General features: G+C 47.7%; 1 long non-coding RNA gene across 1 annotated transcript in view; it reads left to right on the top strand.

Annotated features, from left to right (window-relative positions):
• Window positions 1–6,207: 6,207 nt before the first annotated feature.
• Window positions 6,208–16,327, top strand: part of LOC116982758 — a 28,658-nt gene continuing 18,538 nt past the window's right edge. The window contains exons 1-2 of the long non-coding RNA XR_004414532.1: window positions 6,208–6,307; window positions 6,399–6,452. This is a non-coding gene — a long non-coding RNA (uncharacterized LOC116982758). The remainder of the gene's footprint in view (window positions 6,308–6,398; window positions 6,453–16,327) is intronic.

Genomic DNA, 16,327 nt, shown 5'->3' with positions numbered 1-16,327 from the left:
TTTATTTATGAGTGGAATATTTGTGCGTCATGCAGGTGGCGCGCGAGAATCCGAAAATCCTGGGGTGCCGCGCGCTACTGCACGTCACTGCATACGCCACCACACCTCACCACACACCATGCGGGCGTGATGCACGCCATGGGCACGTCACGACGCACATGTCGTGCATTGTGACGCGTAAATGTTGTCGCGTAAATGATGCGCAAATGACGTTTTATTGTCATATGTCCCAGACAGAATAATGAAATTCTTACCTGGACAGGCTAGGGTTTTGAAGAATGTGAAAGGACTGGATTGAAACATATTTAAATCTGAAGGATTGTGCAGAGAGGATGTTTTCTCTTGTGAGGGAATCTAAAAGTAGGATTTCACTGTTTAAAACTTAGGGGTCACCAACTTACCTTCTGGACAAAAGATCGAATAGGCTTATAAATGGATCGACTTGATAAATTTCACACAGAGAGTGGTGGGTCTGTGGAATTCTCTGCCTCAGAGGCCGGTTCTCTGGATACTTTCAAGAGAGAGCTAGATAGGGCTCTTGAAGATAGCGGAGTCAGGGGGTATGGAGAGAAGGCAGGTACAGGATACTGAGTTGGATGATCAGCCATGATCATATTGAATGGCGGTGCAGCCTCGAAGGGCCGAATGGCCTACTCCTGCACCTATTTTCTATGTTTCTATGTTTCTATGTTTCATTTATATACAGAAACATAGAACTACAGATGGAGTGCTGGAGTACCTCAGCAGATCAGTCAGCGTCTCTGGAGCCTGACGAAGGGCCACGATCTTAAACGTCACCTCACAAAGAGTCGCACAGCGTGCAAACAGGCCCTTCAGCCCAACTTGCTCACGCCGACATCTACGTTAGTCCCACCTGAGCCATATTCCTCCAAACCTGTCCTATCCACGTACCTGTCAACATGTTTCTTGGATGTGTGATAGTGCCTGCCTCAACTGTCTCCTCTGGCAGCACGTTCCATACACCCACCACCCTCCGTTTAAAACATTTCCTCATTGACAATAGACAACAGACAATAGACAATAGACAATAGGTGCAGGAGTAGGCCATTCGGCCCTTCGAGCCAGCACCTCCATTCAATGTGAGCATGGCTGATCATCCACAATCAGTACCCCGTTCCTGCCTTCTCCCCATATCCCCTGACTGCTATTTTTAAGGATCCTATCTAGCTCTCTCTTGAAAGTATCCAGAGAACCGGCCTCCACCACCCTCTGGGGCAGAGAATTCCACAGACTCACCACTATCTGTGAGAAAAAGTGTTTCCTCGTCTCCATTCAAAATGGCTTACTCCTTATTCTTAAACTGTGGCCCCTGGTTCTGGACTCCCCCAACATAGGGAACATGTTTCCTGCCTCTAGCATGTCCAAGCCCTTAACAATCTTCATTTGTCGACGAATTGCTTGGAAAATTAGTGATTTTCTTTAGTATGTGGGATAGTGTTAGTGTATGCTAGCTCGTTGGTCGGTGCAGACTAGGTGGGCCGAAGGGCCTGTTTCCATGCTGTATCTCTGAACTGAACTAAACTAAACTAGTGTATAAATTGATTGGTAGTCGGCATGGACTTGGTGGGCTGAAGGGCCTGTTTCTAAACTAGACTAAACTAACTTGGTGTCTGGAAAGTAACTGCTAAACTAACCTAGTGTGGGGTCTGAGGGGTAACTTTTTCATACAAAGGGGATCGAGCTGCCAGAGAAGGTAGTTGAGGCAGGGACTATCCCATTGTTTAAAAAACAGTTGGACAGGTACATGGATAGGACAGGTTTGGAGGGATATGGACCAAACGCGGGCGGGTGTGACTGATGTAGCTGGGGAATGATGGCCGGTGTGGGCAAGTTGGGCCAAAGGGCCTGTTTCCACGCTGTGTCTATGAGTCTATGACTCTATAGAATGCTAAACAACTCCCAATCAGAGCGTAACGAAGTGGCCCGGGATCAATTTTGCAAAATAAACACTTCACTGGGGTGATATTCCCTCTCCTGGCATGAAACAACATCACATGTCAAAGAATAAGCAATGTTCCTGGAAGTCGCAGTCCTTACAGACAAAACTAACGCTGGGCTTGTTTAGATTGTCACCTGCTAGATATCAAGGTAGTAAACTTGGTAATCCCAAGCTTTCAGGCCTCAGTTCCTCTGACAAGCGGCTACATAAACAGCACAATTTCCACTGTGTTTAAATTGGATTTGACTCCCTCCAGGTATTTTCGATTAGCATGTTAAGGAAAGATAAATAGCTGTAGTATGATTAATGAGCTTGTTCCGTCACCACGGGTCTGCAATGTAAATAAGCTGATGTTTGGTTCTCCATCCATAATCCTGGGTTAATACTTTTGTAATATAGCGAGTAGTATCCAGGGTACATGACGGGGCAGGTCAGCGCAAAGCCCCCGCTGAGGGGTTTAACCCCTTCTGTGCCACCCGGCCTCGGTCGGCAAAGCCAGCAGCAGAATCAAGGACCAGTCTCACCCCGGCCACTCCCTCTTCTCCCCTCTCCCATCGGGGAAAAAGGTACAGAAGTGTGAAAACGCACAACCTCCAGATTGGGGCATTGTTGGCCGATGTGGCCACCTATTCCTTCTCTCCATCGATGCTGCCTCACCCACTGAGTTTCTCCAGCATGTTTGTCTACCTTCCATTTTCCCAGCATCTGCAGTGCTTTCTTAAACACTGAGTTAGTCCAGTGTCTTTTTATTGAAGCATAGCCATGGTTACCATGTGAAGAGCTGAAAGACCCTCCATCAGGTTAAACCCTACCTTAAAGATGTGTCCTGCTCCATACAATTCTTTGACAAATCCGAAGACAGACACAAACTGCTGGAGTAAAGGGCCTGTCCCACGAGCATGCGACTGCATGCGGCAAGCGCGACCAAACCGGAAGCGGGGACCGCGCGGAGGTCGAGTGATTCCCATACAGGGCCTGTCCCACCAGCATGCGGCTGCATGCGGCGAGCACGACCAAACCGGAAGTGGGGGCCGCGCGGAGGTCGAGCGATCCCGTACGAGTTGACGTGAAGTTCGAGCAAGGTCCGCGGGAAGTTCGCGCTAGGTGTACGCCGTCAAGACGCTGCGTGCGGCCTCAATGCGGCTGCGGGCCGACAGGCCGTTGCCGCGCGGAATTTTTGGACAGTGTCAGTTTTTCGAAGCCCTGCGCGATGTCGGGACCAGCTCCGCACAACTCCATACGGCTCCGGCGATCGAAGTGGGACCGGCCTCGCAATGCCGTACGGCTCAAGCCACCACGTTAGGTCGCGCTTGCCGCATGGAGTCGCATGCTCGTGGGACATGCTCTGAACTCAGCGGGACAGGCAGCATCTCTGGAGAGAAGGAATGGGTGATGTTCCTGCTCGACCTGTAAAGTGTCTATCTTCGGTGTAAACCAGCATCTCCAGTTCCTTCCCACACTGTGACAAATCCATAAGGTTTCGCTCATTCCAACCCCCTTCCACTTGAACCAGCTTTGAAAAGTGAAGCCAAATTAAAAATCTCTTTCTGAAGGGATGTCATTTTATCTTAACTAACCCATCTCTGAACATTTACCATTTCCAATCGCAGCTCCTCATGGAGTGGACGACACAGAAGCTGCAACATCCATAGGTTTAAAGTGAAGGGGAAAAGATTTAATAGGAATCTGAGGGGTGGCTTTTTCTCACAAAGGGGTGGTGGGTGCATGGAATGAGTTGCCAGAGGAGGTAGTTGAGGCTGGCACTATCCCAACGTTTTGGAAGGATATGGACCAAATGCAGGCAGGTGTGACTAGTATAGCTGGGGCATGTTGGCCAGTGTGGGCGAGTTGGGCTGAAGGGCCTGTTTCCACACTGTATCACTCAATGACTCTATGAAAAGAAGTTTGATTTCGAGTTCAAGTTCGCGTTTATTGTCACAACCAATGAATACAGTGAAATTTGAGTTACCGTAAAGCCATACTAAGTGAAATGCAACCACACACACAGCCACATCAAATAAAATTTAACATAAATATCCACCACAGTGGAATCCACATTCCTCACTGTGATGGAAGGTAATAAAGTTCGATTAGCTTCCTCCTTTGTTCCCCGTCACGGTTCGGGACCTTTGATCCCTCCGCAGTTCACCGCTGCCGACGGACGGTCCGCTGTTCAAGCCCTCGCGTCGGGATGATGGAAACTCCGGCATCGGGATGGATCGGAACACTCCGTGGCATGGAGCTCCCGAGTCGGCCTCTTTTTACCGGAGGCCGTGGCTTCACGGTGTTAATGTCCACAGGCCCCGCTGGCCAATTAGGAGACTGATTAGGTATGCCATCTCATCCTTGGACCTTGCAGTGCTCCATCGCTGTTCCAACACACAGTAACGCAGGAGGCAGACACAGAGTTGTGAACTCAGCTCGGTTCATCACGGACCCCCCCCCAGCCCACCATTGATAATATGTCGGGAGGCAGTGCCTCCAACCCAATCACCCAACCACATTCCCACAACCATCATTCACTGCTATCACAGCTATGATGCAGCCCAGACCAGCACACAAACCAACCTCCCTTCCTCCATCAACTCCATCTACACCTCACGCTGTCTCGGCAAGGCCAGCAGCATAACCAAGGGCCAGTCTCACCCCGGCCACTCCCTCTTCTCCCCTCTCCCATCGGGCAAGAGGTACAGAAGTGTGAAAACGCACACCTCCAGATTCAGGGGCAGTTTCTTCCCAGCTGTTATCAGGCAACTGAACCAACCTACCGCCAACTAGAGAGTGGTCCTGAGCTACAATCTACCTCATTGGAGACCCTTGGACTATCTTCGGTCAGACTTTACTGGACTTTATCTTGCACTAATTGTTATTCTGTTTATCCTGTGTATGTGCATGGTGGACATCTCCATTGTAATCATGTATAGTCTATCAGCTTACTGGATAGCACGCAACAGGTATCAGGGGAGAAGACAGATCAAGCATGATTGAATGGTGGAGTAGACTTGATGGACCAAATGGACTAATTCTGCTCTGATCTCTTCTGAACTTATGAACAAAAGTTTTTCACTATACCTCGGCACACGCGACAATAAACTAAACTAAGTAACTTGTGTCTCCATTTTACTGGCCCAATGCAAAGTCTCTTCAAAGTATGCCCACTCTATAACTGGAGGTCTATGTCATTCTTTTATGTTTACATGTTATAATAGGACAAATAGGCCATTTAGCCCCGAGTCTACTCCGCCATGCATTCATGTCATATGTTGAGAGAATGGAGCAGCTGGGCTTGTACACTCTGGAGTTTAGAAGGGTGAGAGGGGATCTTATTGAAACATATAAGATTATTAAGGGATTGGACATGCCAGAGGCAGGAAACATGTTCCCGATGTTGGGGGCCACAGTTTAAGAATAAGGGGTAAGTCATTTAGAACAGGGATGAGGAAACACATTTTCGCACATAGGGTTGTGAATCTGTGGCATTCTCGGGTTTAGAAGGTTAATTCCCGGGATGGCGGGACTGCATATGCTGAGAGAATGGAGCAGCTGGGCTCTTATACTGGAATTTAGAAGGATGAGAGGGCATCTTATTGAAACATATAAGATTATTAAGGGTTTGGACATGCTACAGGCAGGAAACATGTTCCCGATGTTGGGGGCCACAGTTTAAGAATAAGGGGTAAGCCATTTAGAACGGAGATGAGGAAACACTTTTTCACACAGAGAGTTGTGAGTCTGTGGAATTCTCTGGCTCAGAGCGCGGTGGAGGCCGGTTCTCTGGATGCTCTGTGTAGTGTCAGTTAGACACTTGGGATTGATTTAATAGTCTGCCTTCTGGTAGCAGAGTCTGTGAGTGTTGCACAGGGGGGGGGGGGGGGCTCGACTCGCAGTCTGCGTGCAGGGCTCCAAGCAAAGATACTATTAACATACTATAAACATAGTAAACACAAACTATTCCCCGCAACGCTGATTACACTGCGAGAGGCATAACTAAAGTCGTCGGGTTTACTGAAATGGCGGATGTTACACTCCGTTGCATACTACACGTCAGTCCATTTGATTTTGCTTGAGTTGTCTATCTTGCTCTGCTCTATGATCTTTGCTGATGAGCAAGGAGATGAAGATCTCATTGCACTTCCCCATCAATAAACTCCATCCGCTCCTTGTTTTTGCAAATCAACCCCCATAGAAACAGTCACATGAAAAGCGAAGGGTGTGGTTGTGGTGAAACTGAAAGCACTGAAGCGGTTAGTAATACCAGGCACACTCTGAGCAGAAGTCACACTGACAACCTGAAGCAGCCAGTCCCCTGTCCGGGACACTGAAGGAAGGAGCTGGTAATCAGTCACTGTGCGTTTTGCTGTCTATTGGTCTGTGTTACACTTATCCAGTGCTGTCTCTGGTGTTCAGTTCACTCACCTTCCAATGTTATTTCTGGCAGAGCGTGAGCGGTGAGATCGTGTGATCGGAGCCACAGACACAACTCTAGTGAGAGGTAAGGACAAGAGAGGGGACAGAGACCGGCAGCAGCTGTGGGATTGGCACAACGGAGGTATAGAAGGAGGGCCAGCTAGAGTGGGAGCGGCCGTGTTGGGAGGGATTGTGAAGTCAAACTGCTTCTGCTGAGGTTTAAACCCAAACAGAAACTTACTGAGATATGGCCACTAATGTCAAAGTGCTCACCAACTGACATTCACCCATTTATCTGACCATTCCATAGGACTACGCCCAGCATGGCCCCATCCATAGGTGGACTATCTATCTTCTGGCACAAAAAACATTCTTGGATACGCTTTAAAAACTCTACCGTCTGTAATCCTATCTCATGAAGATGATCTCACAATACTGGGGAAATTCAAATCCCCGATTATTCCAATACAATTTCTCTCTGCAATTTTCCTTGATATTTGCTCCTCTATCTTCTGCTAACTGTTGGGAATCTACTCCCCTGTTTTAACCTCTACCCATATTGTTGCATTTGAAGTGCCTGCTCAATCATACTCCCTCATTCGTGCAATGATGATGTCGGCACTTTGAGTGGTCATTGGCACCCGGGCACTTTGAGTGGTCATTGGCACCCGGGCAACCGTTAATTTCGAGCCCTGTCACAGTTTAAGGATAAGAGGGAAGTCTTTTAGGACCAAGATGAGAAAATCATTTTTTACACAGAGAGTGGTGAATCTGTGGAATTCTCTGCCACAGAACGTAGTTGAGGCCAGTTCATTGGCTATATTTAAGAGGGAGTTAGATGTGGCCCTTGTGGCTAAAGGGATCAGGGGGTATGGAGAGAAGGCAGGGATGGGATACTGAGTTGGATGATCAGCCATGATCATATCGAATGGCGGTGCAGGCTCGAAAGGCCGAATGGCCTACTCCTGCACCTATTTTCGATGTTTCTATGTTCACCAGACTGATTGCTGGAATGTCAGGACTTTCATATGAAGAAAGACTGGATAGACTCAGCTTGTAATCGCTAGAATTTAGAAGATTGAGGGGGGATCTTATGGAAACTTACAAAATTCTTAAGGGGTTGGACAGGCTAGATGCAGGAAGATTGTTTCCCATGTTGGGGAAGTCCAGAACAAGGGGTCACAGTTTAAGGATAAAGGGGAAATCTTTTAGGACTGAGATGAAAAAAACATTTTTTACACAGAGAGTGGTGAATCTCTGGAATTCTCGGGTTTAGAAGGTTAATTCCTGGGATGGCGGGACTGCATATGCTGAGAGAATGGAGCAGCTGGGCTCTTATACTGGAATTTAGAAGGATGAGAGGGCATCTTATTGAAACATATAAGATTATTAAGGGTTTGGACATGCTACAGGCAGGAAACATGTTCCCGATGTTGGGGGCCACAGTTTAAGAATAAGGGGTAAGCCATTTAGAACGGAGATGAGGAAACACTTTTTCACACAGAGAGTTATGAGTCTGTGGAATTCTGTGGTTCAGAGCGCGGTGGAGGCCGGTTCTCTGGATGCTCTGTGTAGTGTCAGTTAGATACTTGGGATTGATTTAATAGTCTGCCTTCTGGTAGCAGAGTCTGTGAGTGTTGCACGGGGGGGGGGGGGGGGGGGGGGGGGGGGGGGGGGGGGGGTTTGTTTTTGCAAATCAACCCCCATAGAGACAGTCACATGATTTCTGTGAAAAGCGAAGGGTGTGGTTGTGGTGAAACTGAAAGCACTGAAGCTGTCAGTAATACCAGGCACACTCTGAGCAGAAGTCACACTGACAATCTGAAGCAGCCAGTCCCCTGTGCGGGACACTGAAGGAAGGAGCTGATAATCAGTCACTGTGCGTTTTGCTGTCTATTGGTCTGTGTTACACTTATCCAGTGCTATCTCTGGTGTTCAGTTCACTCAACTTCCAATGTTATTTCTGGCAGAGCGTGAGCGGTGAGATCGTGTGATCGGAGCCACAGACATCACTCTCGTGAGAGGTAAGGACAAGAGAGGGGACAGAGACCGGCAGCAGCTGTGGGATTGCCACAACGGAGGTATAGAAGGAGGGCCAGCTAGAGTGGGAGCGGCCGTGTTGGGAGGGATTGTGAAGTCAAACTGCTTCTGCTGAGGTTTAAACCCAAACAGAAACTTACTGAGATACGGCCACTAATGTCAAAGTGCTCACCAACTGACATTCACCCATTTATCTGACCATTCCATAGGACTACGCCCAGCATGGCCCCATCCATAGGTGGACTATCTATCTTCTGGCACAAAAAAACATTCTTGGATACGCTTTAAAAACTCTACCGTCTGTAATCCTATCTCATGAAGATGATCCCACAATACTGGGGAAATTCAAATCCCCGATTATTCCAATAGATTGAGATTAGATTAGATTATACCTTTAATAATCCTTTACAGGAAATTACAGTGCCACGACAGCTTCAAGACAGACATAACACCACACATTTCCTCAAATAGCTTCCATACTTAACAAGTTAAAATACAAGTTAAAATACAAGTTAAAATACAATGAATGAAAAAAAAAAAGTGCAGTTATTTATGCGCATTATATAACCTTATAGCAGCTGGTATACAAGACTTCCTATGTCTCTCAGTTTTGCACATTGGTGCAATCAGTCTCTGACTGAAGATGCTGCTCTTGATAACCTTCAGGGCATGGAGTGGGTGAGTGGGGTTGGTCATTATTGAACCCAGTTTGTTCAGAGTTCTGGCCTCTGCCACCTGCTGGACCGTTCGTTGCTCAGCCCCGACCACTGAGCCGGCCTTCCTGATCAGTTTGTCCAGTCTGTTTTTGTTCGCTATGCGGGCACCATCTCCCCAACAGGCCACAGCAAAAAACAGAGCACTGGCCACCACTGAATGGTAGACACTGCACAGCAGGGGTTGGCAGATGTTGAATGACCTTAGCCTCCTTATAAAATACAGTCGACTTTGTCCCTTCCTGTACACCGCCTTCATATGACTCTTCCAGTCCAGCTCACTGTCAAGCTGCACACCATGGTACCTGTGGTTAGCGACCACCTCCACCTCAGTGCCCTTAATGGTGATTGGTGTTGGTTGAGTCCTCCTCCTCCCCCTCCTGAAGTCCACAACTATCTCCTTGGTTTTTGTGGTGTTAAGATGGAGGTTATTGTGTGCACTCCACTCCACAAAGTTACTTATTATGTCTCTATACTCCTCCTCATTGCCCCCTTTGATGAGGCCAACAACAGCTGTGTCATCCGAAATTTTCTGCAAAAAGTAGCTGTTGGTGTTATATTGGAGATCTGCTGTGTAGATGGTAAACAGGAATGGAGCCAGCACAGTTCCTTGTGGAGCCCCTGTGCTGCTCAAGATGGTGCTTGAGACATTGTTCTGTAGGCGCACGTACTGTGGTCTGAGGGAAAGGTAATCCAAACACCACAGTACCAGTGATGGATCCACTTTCATCTTCTCCATCTTCTCCCCTAGCAGTCGGGGCTGAATTGTGTTGAAGGCGCTTGAGAAGTCAAAAAATGTAATCCTTACAGATGCATCAGTAGTGTCCAAATGTGTGTACACCCTCTGCAGCATGTAAATGAGGGCATCATCGACACTGATACAATTTCTCTCTGCAATTTTCCTTGATATTTGCTCCTCTATCTTCTGCTAACTGTTGGGAACCTACTCCCCTTTTTTAACCTCTACCCATATTGTTGCATTTGAAGTGCCTGCTCAATCATCCTCCCTCATTAGTGCAATGATGATGTCCTTCACAAATCATGCAATGTTCTCTCCTCTTACACTGCCCTTGTCATGCCTGGAACTTCTATACCTTTTAACATTGAGTTGCTGGTCTTTCAACTATGTCTCAGTGATTGCAAAAATACCATATACCCGCATGCTGATCAGCACTAAGTTCATGTGCTTTACTGGTCAGAATCTTTACAAAAAGATGTAATTTGACCTTCTCATCCTACCATGTACAACATCATTCCCATGTCAGTTCTACCTAATGACTGACCTAGTGTTTCTACAATTGACTGAAACTTACCCTCAATCACACATGTAGTCTAAGTCCCATTTCCCCCGACCAAATTAGTTTCAAACCTTCTCAACAATAAATAGGGGTAAAACTGCCAGCAAGGATATTGGACCTTGCCCCATTCAGGTGCAAACTGACCTGCTTGTATAGGCTGCACCCATTCCAGAAATGTCTATGCCCCAACATCCAGCCATCCCTCCTACACCATCCCTATGGCCACATATTCATCTGGCCTATCTTTGTATTCCTATATTCAGGAGCATGTGACACCAGAAACAATGCAGAGATTACAATCTTGAAGGTCCTGCTCATGATTCTGCGAGTTTGCGGATGACATAAAGCTGGGTGGCAGTGTGAACTGTGAAGAGGATGTTAGGAGGTTGCAGGGTGACCTGAACAGGTTGAGTGAGTGGGCAGATGCATGGCAAATGCAGTATGATATAGATAAATGTGAGGTTATCCACTTTGGCGGCAAAAATAAGGGGGCAGATTATTATCTCAATGGGGTTAGGTTTGGCAAGGGGGAGGTGCAGTGAGACCTGGGCGTCCTTGTACACCGGTCACTGAAAGTTGGCGTGCAGATACAGCAGGCCGTGAAGAAAGCTAATGGAATGTTGGCCTTCATAACAAGAGGATTTCATTATAGGAGTAAAGAGGTTTTTCTGCAGCTGTATAGGGCTCTGATGAGACCACATCTGGAGTATTGTGTCCAGTTTTGGTCTCCGAATTTGAGGAAGGACATCTTTGTGATTGAGGCAGTGCAGTGTAGGTTCACGAGATTGATCCCTAGGATGGCGGGACTGTCATATGAGAAAAGATTGAAAAGACTAGGCTTGTATTCACTGGAGTTTAGAAGGATGAGGGGGTGTCTTATAGAAACATATAAAATTATAAAAGGACTGGACAACCTAGATGCAGGAAAAATGTTCCCAATGTTGGACGAGTCCAGAACCAGGGGCCACAGTCTTAAAATAAAGGGGAAGCCGTTTATGACTGAGGTGAGAAAAAACTTTCTACCTTCTCTCTCTCCCAGAGTGTTGTGAATTTGTGGAATTCCCTGCCACAGAGGGCAGTGGAGGCCAAGTCATTGGATGGATTTAAGAGAGAGTTAGATAGAGCTCTAGGGGCTAGTGGAATCAAGGGATATGGGGAGAAGGCAGGCACAGGTTATTGATTGGGGACGGTCAGCCATGATCACAATGAATGGCGGTGCTGGCTCGAAGGGCCGAATGACTTCCTGCACCTATTTTCTACGTAATATTTCCATATCAACCAAGATACTGATTATAGTAGCGAGTCCCATTTTCTCACGTTTGGCCCATATTAATGATTTGGACGAGGGAATTGAATGCAACATCTCTAATGTTTGCGGATGACACGAAGCTGGGGGGCAGTGTTAGCTGTGAGGAGGATGCTCGGAAGCTGCAAGGTGACTTGGAATGGGGATCAGTGTGGGATGGAGAGGAGGGGTCTCAGGATAAGGGGAGTGGAGGGGGGCGTATGAGAGAGAGAGAGAGAGAGAGAGAGAGAGAGAGAGAGAGAGAGAGAGAGAGAGAGAGAGAGAGAGAGAGAGAGAGAGAGAGGAAGGGGCAGAGGAGGTGGGAAGGAAGGCCAACACTCCTCGGACAACACCTGTCAGGCACGGAAATCGCAACCGTGGACAGAATATCTTGGAGGCCGCGCGCGCATGCGCACACTCACACACACGAGCGAGGATTCGGAGGCTTCTGTGAACGGTAATTTCAGCTCAATCCACTGCTAAATGCAGCTCAACTCTGCCTGTCTCGCCTACAGCCCCGTCTCAATCCACACAGGGCTGTTGGTTAACCTGGCGGGACAGACAGAGTGAGCTGGGTTTTGCGCTGGCTGGGGGTCTGGGGGCGCCGCGCCCGTCTGACTCCTGACGCCTCTGGCCACCCCCGGGCGTGTGGAGGCTCTCGGGTGGGGACGGGGATGGTCCAGTGGCGGTTCGGCAGCGATCAGCGTCGGAGACCGGGATCGGTCCTGGCTGCGGTGCAGGGCTGCCGAGAGTGTTTTTGCTCGTCTCCCTCCTCCAATTACCCCCCCCCCCCTACTCTACTTCCGCCTCTGACCGACACCTCCCACCTCCAAGGGTCTGTTTTGAAAGCACCGTTGGCTCCTCTATAATCTTTGGTTGGCTGAGTGGCAGCAGCGGCCGCTAACAGGCCGGGCGGGGCGGGGTGCGGGAAGGGGGAGGAGATGGAGCCGTCGCCGCCGCTGCTGCTGCTGTGCGGGGCCCGTCATTCGCTCCGACCCTCCGTCACGCCACACTCAGCATCTTTCCCACAACCGTCGCCGACACAAAACGTCACGTTCCTTTTCTCCAGAGATGCTGCCGGACACGCGGAGTTACTCCAGTTTTTTGTGTCTATCTTCGGTACAAACTAAGTTGCCAAGCCGGGCAAAATGACTCGCCGTTTAGGTTGCCCGGCGGCACTTTGAGTGGGCATTGGCACCCGGGCAACCGTTAATTTCGAGCCCTGTCACAGTTTAAGGATAAGAGGGAAGTCTTTTAGGACTGAGATGAGATGAGAAAATCATTTTTTACACAGAGAGTGGTGAATCTCTGGAACTCTCTGCCACAGAATGTAGTTGAGGCCAGTTCATTGGCTATATTTAAGAGGGAGTTAGATGTGGCCCTTGTGGCTAAAAGGATCAGGGGGTATGGAGAGAAGGCAGGGATGGGATACTAAGTTGGATGATCAGCCATGATCATATCGAATGGCAGTGCAGGCTCGAAGGGCCGAATGGCCTACTCCTGCACCTATTTTCTATGTTCACCAGACTGATTCCTGAAATGTCAGGACTTTCATATGAAGAAAGACTGGATAGACTCAGCTTGTACTCGCTAGAATTTAGAAGATTGAGGGGGGATCTTATGGAAACATACAAAATTCTTAAGGGGTTGGACAGGCTAGATGCAGGAATATTGTTTCCGATGTTGGGGAAGTCCAGAACAAGCGGTCACAGTTTAAGGATAAAGGGGAAATCTTTTAGGACTGAGATGAAAAAAACATTTTTTACACAGAGAGTGGTGAATCTGTGGAAATCTCTGCCACAGAATGTAGTTGAGGCCAGTTCATTGGCTATATTTAAGATGGAGTTAGATGTGGCCCTTGTGGCTAGGGATCAGGGGGTATGGAGAGAAAGCAGGTACAGAATACTGAGTTCGATGATCAGCCATGATCATATTGAATGGCGGTGCAGGTTCGAAGGGCCGAATGGCCTACTACTCCACCTATTTTCTATGTTTCTATCCCTTTAAACCTTTTCTATCCATGTACCTGTCCAAATGTCTTTTAAATATTGTTATAGTACTTGCCCTAACTACCCCCTCTGGCAACACATTCCATGTTCTCACTACCCACTGAATGAAAAGTTGTCCATCAGGCTCCTATTAAATCTTTCCCCTCTCACCTTAAACCAAATAACTCTGGTTCTTGATTCCTTTACCCCGGGTAAAGACTCAGTGCATTCACAATATCCCCTCATGATTATATTTATCTCTATAAGATCACACCTCAGCCTCCTGCACTGCAAGGAATAGCACCTTTTCTGTGCACCATCACTCTGTGTAACTGACGATTTCATCCTGTAGCCATTGATCCCTTATTTACATGTCATTGGTGGTGACATGATGGTGTCAGAGGGAGAATAAGAAGGGATGAGACAAAGACTTAAGACTTTTGCCTTCCACCACAGTGAGGAGGTGCCTGGTGAACTCACTGTGGTGGATGTTAATTTGTGTTTATTGTGTGTTTTGTCATTTTTACTATATGTAGGACTGCAAGGCAACTAAATTTCGTTCAGACCGCAAGGTCTGAATGACAATAAAGGCTACTTGTTACTTGTGTTACTTGTGACGCATATTACAACCACTGACTGGTTAACCTCGCTGATGAGAATGTACTGCAACCGTTTTGAGATATTCATGTACCTGTCACCAGGAGGACAACACAGGATACAAGGGTCTTGTTCACCCAACTGCTCCCTTTACAATTGAGCCCCTATTTCCTGCAGCTCTGCTGATCTTTGTCCTCGCTCATTGTGCAGCTGAGCTAGTCTCAGTGCCACAAAAATGCCCGTTTCTTCCCATCCAAAGAGGCTTCCCCCAAACGTATCCAATATGGTCTACCTGTTTAACAGAGGGACGGTCTCCTGCAGCACCCGCCTGTGCCCACTGATCCCTGGTGGGCACCCACTGCATTTCTACCCATTGTTTACAGGGTGACCAGCTCACTCTACATGCCATCCACAATGTCCTCAGCACCATGGATGATCCTCAGTGAGACCATCTTCAGCTCCAGATTGAGGATGATCAGCCATGATCACATTGAATGGCGGTGCTGGCTCGAAGTGCCGAATGCCCTACTCCTGCACATATTGTCTATTGTCAGATGTACAGTACATTAGTCAGGAGCTGAAGCAGGACACACAAATCACAAATCTTATTGTTCAAAAGGGAACTGCAGATGCTGGAATATCGAAGTTACACAAAATTGCTGGGGAAACTCAGCGGGTGCAGCAGCATCTATGGAGCGAAGGAAAAGGCGACGTTTCGGCCCGAATTTAATGGAGAGAAATGTGAGATATTGCATTTTGGGATGTCGAACAAGGGGAGGACCTACACAGTAAATGGTAGATCTCTGGGTAGTGTTGTCGAGCAGAGGGATCTAGGAGTGCAGGTGCAGGTTACTTGAAGGTTGAGTCACAGGCAGATAAGGTGACCAGATAGGCTTTTGGCACATTGGCCTTCATCAGAGTATTGAGTATAGAAGTTAGGAGGTCATGTTGCAGTTGTATAAGACGTTGCTGAGATGGAAAAGATTGAATAGGAATCTGAGGGGTAACTTTTTCACACAAATGGTGGTAAATGCAGGGAAGAAGCTGCCAGAGGAGGTAGTTGAGGCAGGGACTATCCCAACATTTAAGAAAGATTTAGACAGGTACATCGATAGGACAGGTTTGGAGGGATATGGGCCAAATGCTGGCAGTAGGGACCAGTGTAGCTGGGACATGTTGGCCGGTGTGGGCAAGTTGGGCCGAAGGGCCTGTTTACACGCAGTATCACTCTATGACCCTAGTGTGAACGGGTCATCAGGTCATAAATGATAGGAGCAGAATCAGACCATTCGGCCCATCAAGTCTACTCAGGCATTCAATCATGGCTGATCTATCTCTCCCAACCCCATTCTGCCGACTTTGACACCCATACTAATCAAGAATCTATCTAACTGTCATAAAAATATCCATTGACTTGGCCTCTACAGCCTTCTGTGGCAAAGAATTCCACAGATTCACCATCCTCTGACTAAAGAAATTCCTCCTCATCTCCTTCCTAAAGGAACATTATTTTATTCTGAGGCTATGACCTCTAGTCCTAGAATCTAAATGTACATCCTTTTATTCTGGGGCTACGGCCTCTCGTCCTAGATTCTCCCACCTGTGGAAACATCCTCTCCATATCCACTCTGTCCAAGCCTTTCACTATTCTGTATGTCCTCATTCTTCTAACCTCCAGCGAGTACAGGTCCAGTGCCGTCAAACGCTCATCATAGGTTAACCTACCCATTCCAGGGATCATTCTTGTAAACCTGCTCTGGACCCTCTCCAGAGCTAGCACATCCTTCCTCAGATGTGGTGCCCAAATTTGCTGACAATACTCCAAATGTGGCCTGACTAGTGCTTTATAGAGCCTCGGCAGTACATCCCTGTTTTTGTATTCTAATGCGTTTGCCTTCCTTACTACTAATTCCACTTGCAAATTAACGTTTTGGGAATCCTGCACCAGCACTCCCAAGTCCCTTTATACCTCCGATTTCTGGATTCTCTCCCCTTTTAGAAAATAGACTACGCCTTTATTCCTACTACTAAAATGCACG

This window comes from Amblyraja radiata, chromosome 1 (assembly GCF_010909765.2).
Source record: "Amblyraja radiata isolate CabotCenter1 chromosome 1, sAmbRad1.1.pri, whole genome shotgun sequence".
NCBI lineage: Eukaryota > Metazoa > Chordata > Chondrichthyes > Rajiformes > Rajidae > Amblyraja > Amblyraja radiata.
This window is presented reverse-complemented; position numbering and strand designations above follow the sequence as displayed.